The 8266-nt window shown below is 52.6% G+C and overlaps 1 long non-coding RNA gene across 1 annotated transcript in view; it reads right to left on the reverse strand.

Moving 5' to 3' along the window:
* LOC135368811 (uncharacterized) overlaps positions 1 to 8266 on the reverse strand; it is a 342797-nt gene that overhangs the window by 18593 nt on the left and 315938 nt on the right. The gene's annotated exons all lie outside the window — the stretch shown is intronic.

The following is an 8266-nucleotide window of genomic DNA, read 5'->3' on the forward strand; positions in this document are numbered from 1 at the left end:
ATGATGCTCTCATACGCGCCCTTTCTCCGTACGGTACGGTGAAGGCGTTTTCGTTCCCTGTATACAAGGACCGTCCCACCATTCGTAATGGTATCCGGTTGGTTAAATTCGATATGAAGAAGCCAGTGCCCAATTTCCTGGCCGTCGGCAGCGACCGGGCTATGGTGGATTACAAGGGCATCAAAAAGGTGTGTGGTAGGTGCGGTTCAGAGGGTCATATCCGTAGTGACTGCCGGGTACCTCGTTGCGATCGCTGTGCGATATTTGGCCACGCCACGCAAGGTTGCCACGCCCCATGTCTCCGTTGTGGCCACAGTCACGCGACCGTGGACTGCACCATGAGGCGGTCATACTCGTCAGCGGCCCGTGGCTTCCTGTCCCACTCGCCTAGACAGGGTGTCCCGACCCAAGCCCCCGCTCCGCTCGAGAAGGAAGAATTCCCGACTCTGCCTGAAACGAGGTGTGAGATCGTTGCCTCGGAGGTGGCCCTCCCCGTATGTGATGCACCGAGCAATCAAGTGGGTGCTTCCTCCACGTCCCCTTCGGTGCCCTGCGAGGACAGTACTGTTTTGTGCTTACCTGCGACAGCTGATCCTGTGACGGCCCTGCCATCAGTTGACCCGGTTGTTCCCCTGGTGGCCAAGGAAACTGATGCGGCGCCCGCTGTGATCTCTCCCGCACCTTCAAAGGGCGATTCAATGCTCATCACCATGGACTCGACATCAGTTTCGGATGCGCCCGATAGTGTGGATAACTTTGTAGCGTCGTGCCACAGCGTGCAAAGCAGCGGGTCGTCCACGGATCTCTACACTGTCGAGATCTCAGACCACGACATGCCTGAAGTTCAGGGCTACCTCGAGCCCCAAGCGGGAAAGCACGCGCTCGTCGCCTCGTCCGGTGATACGTCCTCGTCTGATGTCCCAAAGAAGAAGCCTAAACGCAACCGGAAGAAGTCCCGCTCGAGGTCCCCACCGGATGTCCACACAGTGATTCCTGAGAACGACTTATGAACAAGTTTCGTCGTATATTAATATTTGCCTTCATGGCTCTCCAAGTTATGACACTCAATGTTCAGGGCTTCCGGTCTGCAGGCAAGCAAGCGGCAGTCGTTCAGTTTGCGCGTAGCACCGGTTGTGATTTACTGTTCTTGCAAGAGACCCACTTTACGCGGTATGCGGATGTCATTGCCTTTACCCAGCGATGCGACGTTCGCGCTTTCTTCAGCTTTGGGACGACTCATCAAAGTGGTGTAGGTGTAGTCATTCTCAACAGGGCCTTGGCATCTCAGTGCTTTGCAAGATATGATGCAGTGGGACGTGTACTACTCTTGGACCTCTTTTTGCTAGGGCGAAAATTAACATTTATTACTCTGTATGCGCCGGCTCGTGCAAGCGAATCAAACGCTTTCTTTCATAACCTTGACACCTGTTTCATCTCTTCTCGTGAGGCTGTGCTGTGTGGGGACTTCAACTGCGTCATCGATTCGGACCGAGATGTCCGAGGTCCTGGCCGCGGACGACCGACGTGGAACGCTCGGGAACTACGTCAGCTGCTGCATCAGCGCCATCTTATTGACGCATGGGTGGACCTACATGGGCCCACTTTTGGGGCTACGTGGACAAGGGGACAGTCTTCAAGCAGGCTCGATCGTTTTTACGTCCCTCACGGCCTGTGCCCACACATTACCGGGTGCAGTATCGTCGGTACGAACCACCTCGGTCTCCACATAAGTGACCATGACGCCGTGATCCTGTCCCTTGATACGTCGGCGTTTGGGAACAGCCGTGCCGCTCGTTGGCGTTTGGATACCTCCCTGCTGTACGACGAAGGGGTTGTGTCCGACGTGAGGGCGAAGATAGAAGGATTTCTTGCAGCTCGGCGACCGGTAGCAGAGGAGTGGGAGAACTTCAAGCACTGGGCTCGAGAGTTGTTTCAATCTTGGGGGCGGAGGCGCGCCCGTGAGCGCACTGCCCTCCTCCGCCGTTTGGCAGCGAAGATCCGCATTGTAAGGAGGGGCGCTCCAATAACGCCGGTAATGCAGGAGTACCTGGAGACACTACAGACTCGTTACGACCTGCTACTTCAATCACCTTCTGGAAGGGCGAAGCAACGCTTCTCAAGATCTCAGGCTTTTGCCGGTCCTGGTGCAGCTCGGTTCCTCGACTCTGCGCGGTTGGTTGACCAGCGGCAGGCCACTGAGTTCCGGCGTCCTGACGGATCTGTTACGGAAAACCCCGACGAGGTGCTCACCGGCTTTGAAGAGTTCTTCAGCAGTCTGTATGCTCGGGCCCCTGTCAATACCGAGACAGCTGCCTTCCTGGATGGCCTCCCGGCTCTATCCCCGTCTGATCGGCGTTGTCTTGAAGAGCCGCTGCGCATAGAAGAACTGGACATCGCAGTGCGTCGGGCATCGTCCCGAAAAAGTCCTGGGCCGGACGGACTCCCCCCTGAGTTTTATGCGACGTTTTGGCGACACATTCGAACACTCCTGTTTGAAGTCTTGTGTAGCTGCTTGGGCGGCGCGGATTTCCCGACATCTTTCGGATACGGCCATATTATTCTGCTACCCAAGAACTCCGGTGACCTTTCTAACCCTGAAAATTGGCGACCGATAACACTACTCAATTGTGACTATAAGATCGTAACTTCCGTGCTGGCAAGCAGGATGCAATGTGTGTTCCCGTCAGTCATCCACCACTCGCAGACGTGTTCCGTGCCGGGACGCACAATGTACGACACCTTATCCGGTCTGCGGGATGCCTTGCACTACGTGGCCCCGACCGTTCCCAACGGCTGCCTGCTGTCTCTCGACCAAAAGAAGGCATTCGATCGGGTCGCCCACAGCTACATGTTCACTGTGCTGGAGGTGTACGGTTTCCCAGAGTGGATGGTTGGTGTCATAAAGAAATTGTACAGTAATCACCGGAGCAGCCTGTACCTCCTCCAGCGTTTTTCCGGACAGTTTTCGGTATCTATAGGTGTGCGGCAAGGTTGTCCCCTCTCGCCAGCCTTGTTCACCTTGGCAATCGATCCCCTACTGTGGAATATCGACACAGCTGAACGAATTCGTGGTTTTCCCCTCCCCTTCTCTGGGGAATGGAAAGTGGCCGCATATGCGGATGATATAACCTTGCTTCTGCGTGACGAAAGCGCAGCAGTCGAGGTTATGCGCGTATACGAATCCTACGCGGCTGTCTCTGGAGGAGCGTTGAATTATCGGAAGACGAAGTGTATGCCACTCGGTAGTCCGGCGCAGTATATGTCATTGCCGTTCGTGTGCGCCTCATCGCTTAAGATCCTTGGTGTGGTGTTTAACACACGCGGGCCAACTGCTGCCAATTGGTCAGCGGCTCTCGAAGAGGTGCAAGTGAAATGCGAGTCTGCAAGCTACTATGAACTATCGTATCACGAGCGGTCCTACCTGGTGCGTAGTGTTCTGCTCGGGCGCGTGTGGCATCTCAGCCATGTTTCGATCGCCCCACACGCTGCTGTGACGCGCATCCATTCATGCCTCTCGTCGTTCTTCTGGAAGAAGCGAAGGGGACCAGTCTCGCGAACCATGCTTTCGTTCCCACAGTCTGCTGGCGGAGTCAACCTTCCCGATGTTGGGCTGATGAACCGGGGCATTGCGCTCAGCACCACACTGCGAATTCTGAATGCGGCGGACTCTCCAACTAAAGTCTTGCTCGGCCTCTGGTGGGACGCTCTCCAACATGGCCATCGTGCAGCTCCTCACCGATTTCACGCGGCGGTGCGGGCTTACTACCAGAAGGTCGCGTCTCTGCTCCCCGCTGCTTCCAGTTTGCAATCCACTTCGCCTTCAACGATGACCAAACTAGTTTTGCTGGACTCTGCCGCAACCACTGAGAGCCTTAGAAGACGGGTGGACTATGCTTCAGGCATCTCTTGGACATCGTTCGTCGCCCCGTGGCTTCCTGGTCAACTGCGCGACATCATTTGGTCATTTGCCTGGCGGATACTTCCCACACGCGACCGGCTGCATGCGTGGGACATCACATCAACGGAGGCCTGCCCGTACTGCGGCAGGGCTGAAACAAACTGCCACGTGCTATTCGAGTGCCGCATTTCCCGTATCTTCTGGCTATTGGTTAGACGTTGCACGAATGTGCTTTGTCCCGTGCAGTGTGATCAAAGGCGGCCAAACAGGCTGAGTGTGCTATTCACTGCGTGTGGCGCTGCAGTGTTGTGGAAGGCCCGTTGCAAGGCTGTCGCTCAACGGCGGCGGAACATCCCCGTTTTTCTTCTGGTTCGTCAACTCCGTATTCTCGTGACGAGTAGCTTGCAACAAGAACTCTTTGCACTCGGCGGCGACGAGTTTCTGCAGCGGTGGCGGTTCCACCCTTCGCTTTTGGTGCAAGGGGGCTCCGTGTCTGTCCGAGGTGTCCCTCCGTGAACAGTACCCCTCCCATCACTCATCACTCCCATCACTCGTCTCATTGTCCATCGAATGTAAATAGTGCACATCCCTCTTGTATCAGCGTAGCAATGCATACATCGCCCCTCATAGCCTCATAGCTCATAAATTGTAAATATTGTTTTGAGGCGCTGTCCATGTACTGACCGTTCCACGTCGTATTAAATTTTCCTACAACAGCAACTGTAAATCATTGATCATTTTGCAGGTCCTCATTCAGTTTCATCAAAGCTAGAACAAAAGAAATAGAAATAATTCGCTCACGTTGTGCACACTTATGATGCAATGGCCGAACGCGCGTCACGAACGCTATTCGCTGCGAGTCTAGTGCCCTCGGTTGTATTGGAAGCATAGAAATCACGAGAAACCTGGTCCTTAATGAGGAGTTCTTTTAGGTGCCCGCACAGTTCGCGATGCAACAGTTCCAGTGTGATAAAAAAAAAAAATAAAGACGCCCGACTTCACATGTAAACAAAACGGGCTACCCGGCGGCTATCACGCGAGGTACTTTCTCCGGAGGCCGCATCGCGGCGCCACCAGTTTGTTGCACACACGGAGACAGTCCTTATAGTCGCATATCCCCATTACGCGTTGGGACCGGAAGGTGATCCCCGTTGGAATCCCTGCACAGGCTATGCCGTCTGGGTGTTTCTCAGACGCTCCAAGGTAAATATTTTCACAATTCGCTATGAAGTCAGCCTGGGGCGCATGATCGCCATCACCATCATATCAGGTAAGCAAACAGGGGAGTTATATAACGATCGCATAATGTGTTGAGAAAAGCGCTCTATGAATCATCGTACAATAAAGACAGCTTTCTTTTTTTTTTCTTCTTCTTTTATATATCTCACATAATCCTGGCAGACAAGCTATCAAGCAGCTCACCGATGGCCAGTAGGAGAACCACACATGACGAGCCCCAGATACAAAGACGCGTTCTGTACGTAATATTTCTTCATAAATTACCGGGGAAAACGCGATATATGGGCATCCGCTATGCAAGCCCGATACGGTCACTGCACACCCAGATGAAAGCAGCATCAGCAGAATGCCACTGGACCAGTTCCATGGAAGCGCAAAGTCCTACGAAGTCAAAGGCGGTTATGCCTGTAACGGCTGACGTCCGCCTGAGGAGCCCACTGCCCTATAGGTCCGTCTTAAAGCGGTGAAAAATGCGCGGAAAATAACAGACATCGCAGGTTAATTGCCCTCGTGCAGGAACTGTGGGTCAAGAAGACGGGGCGACGTACCGCCCTCGAAAGCATCGCGGTGTTCAACCAACCGTTTAATAGCCCCAAGTAAGGTAGCAAATAGCGTCCGAATCGTGCCGATCACCAGAAGTGTATAACGTGCTGGCTGATGAGAGATGCATAGAACGTTGCCGTTGGGATAAGATGTGCATCTTGTGGATCTGTGTGGAGGTACGTCTGTTGCGGCATCTCGCGGTAAGTTCGCACTTAATACCTTTTCATGTTTACGGTTACTGTGACTACCGTTACCTGTTAGGGAATTCGCCGCCCCGCTTATAAACGCTGTGTAGATATTCGCCGTAAGAATTACAGACATGTGCCTAGGAAACCTAGTCACGTGTTTGGAAGTCCGCACGGTACCATTCGCAGCTATAGCGTGTTACTCTGAGGAAGGAATACGCTGGAGCGTGTTTCCTAAACTTTTGTCCAGCAGTGTACCTTTAATTTTTTGTTCAGTTGCATATCCGATACTTCTTCTTGTCATTATGCCGACAGCGGTCAAGCACGCTTGTATATAGAAGCGGGTTTCGCCAGCAGAATTCGAGAATCATGAGTGTCCCACAATAGTCCCGAAGGAGGACACCGCAAACCTTTTTTTTATCCTGTGTTAGCGCCGCGATGCAACTCTGGCTATGAGCGGCGTTCAGGTGTGGACAGGTGGAGAGAGGACAGCAGGAAGGAGTGGGGAACAGGGGGATTAGTATGCGTCCTGGGCCGACTTCAGGGGAAACTGTGCCGACATTCGGCTGGAAAGTCTTCGGAAAAACCAAGGAAACCCTCAGACAGCACAGCTGGTGGTAGGATTCGAACCCACCACCTCGGCTACAACCAATTATTAGATTAGACTAATAGATGGAATAGACCAGTAATAGAGTATACCGGCTCCGGTATACGTTGCATGTAGCAGTGGTGGAAAAGACGTCATCTTTGTGTTTTTCTTCCATATATCTTGCATCTGTGTACCTTGATGTAATCTCGGGGTGCGTGTTTCGTACTCGTTGCGAAACAATAGGCGTTGGTCAAAGTAAGCCCAACGGAATTAAAACATGCCGTAACTTTTAAGGAAAGCATATTTTCTGTGCAGAGACGCAGGCATTATATAGGAGAGGACAGAATAGGTGCATTCGAATCAGTTAAGTACAGATTTCTTGAGACATACACACAGAAAGTGAAAAGGAGAGGGAGGTCGATGACAGTGCTTCACTCTCTCGCAAAGGGAGTTTTGTGAATTGTGTTGAGAGCTCATAGGAAGGCTGGAACGGAGTAAAGTAGATGAGGCCGTGAAGCCTCACAGCGCCCGGTTGCATTCATCAATTAAAGACACCGCTGATTAGCGGATGTCTCAATTAAAGGAAATCCCGCTAATTATACTTTTTCATCAACTCTTATTCTTTAATTAGGAAGGGCTGGTAATTTGGGCAACACTGCTTGCGCCTGCGTTAAAAGCGGCGACAATAGTGAAGCAAACGCCGTATTTTCTGAATCTTTCATTTCAATTCCACTTCGCCCAGGGGTGAAACTATGGTACAGCCCATGTAACTTGATTGATTGATTGATTGATTGATTGCCCGTATCACGCAGAAAGCGGAGCACCGCCTTTGTGACTCCACTGTCTAACTCGCTGCACGGGCCCAGGGAGTGTTGCGGTGGATGCTAAACGACACGCCGTTTGATAGCTTCGTGGTGTGACCACCACAAGATGATGTAATGAGGGGAAATACAGAAAGCAACTTTCGAACGTGTATCTTCTTTAAGCATCTCCCTGTTGGTGCCTGGGCTAACAAGGAAAAAAGGAGACGTTGCAGCATGCGTGACGAGGCAGCTCACTCTATAGATATGATAAGCTCGTGTTATGCGACTTTCCACAGTAGTATTCACGGACGACTTAACCACGAGCGGAAGTTCGTCGTCTGCCTTTGTCGTTCCCTCCGAGTCAATTTCAGATGTCTATCATCTCTCACATGAAACATGGTCAACATGCGCTGAGCTTTATGCTATTCTTTTCGCCTTGCGGAAAATTGCTGACAGCCCCGTTCGCTCGTGGGTCGTTTTTACGGATTCCAGATCTGCGCTGCAGTGTGTGGCAACTATGGGACTTCGCGGCTTCCTCAGTCCTGTGGTCATTGAAATTCTAAAAGTATACAAGAAAGCAAGCGCACAGGGCCACTCTATCGTCTTCCAGTGGATCCCGGGTCATGTGAGCATCAGTGGAAACGTGGACGCAGATCGAACTGCCGCAGGAGCGCATCAGTACACCCGGAGTGTCCCCATCATCTTGTCTCAGGGGGATCGCCGTCACTCCGTCTCAAGCTGCACTGGCCCCAAGATGCACTCTCAATGGCAACATGACATCCTCCCACTCCCGGCTTTACTCCGTTGACCCCACATTGTCCCTTACTCTCCCCGCCGAATGCCACGTTCCGTTACCACAGTCTTCCACCGCATGAGTCTTAATGTGGCTTTTACACTGGCTTCCGAACATCTCCTCGGTGTCGGCGCATCCAGCCTCTGTTCCACCTGTGGTGTGCGCGGCGACCTCCACCCCGTCCTCCTGCTCTGCGGACAGTACGATCGCGAGCGC

The sequence above is a fragment of the Ornithodoros turicata genome, chromosome 9, assembly GCF_037126465.1.
Source record: "Ornithodoros turicata isolate Travis chromosome 9, ASM3712646v1, whole genome shotgun sequence".
In the NCBI taxonomy this organism is placed as follows: domain Eukaryota; kingdom Metazoa; phylum Arthropoda; class Arachnida; order Ixodida; family Argasidae; genus Ornithodoros; species Ornithodoros turicata.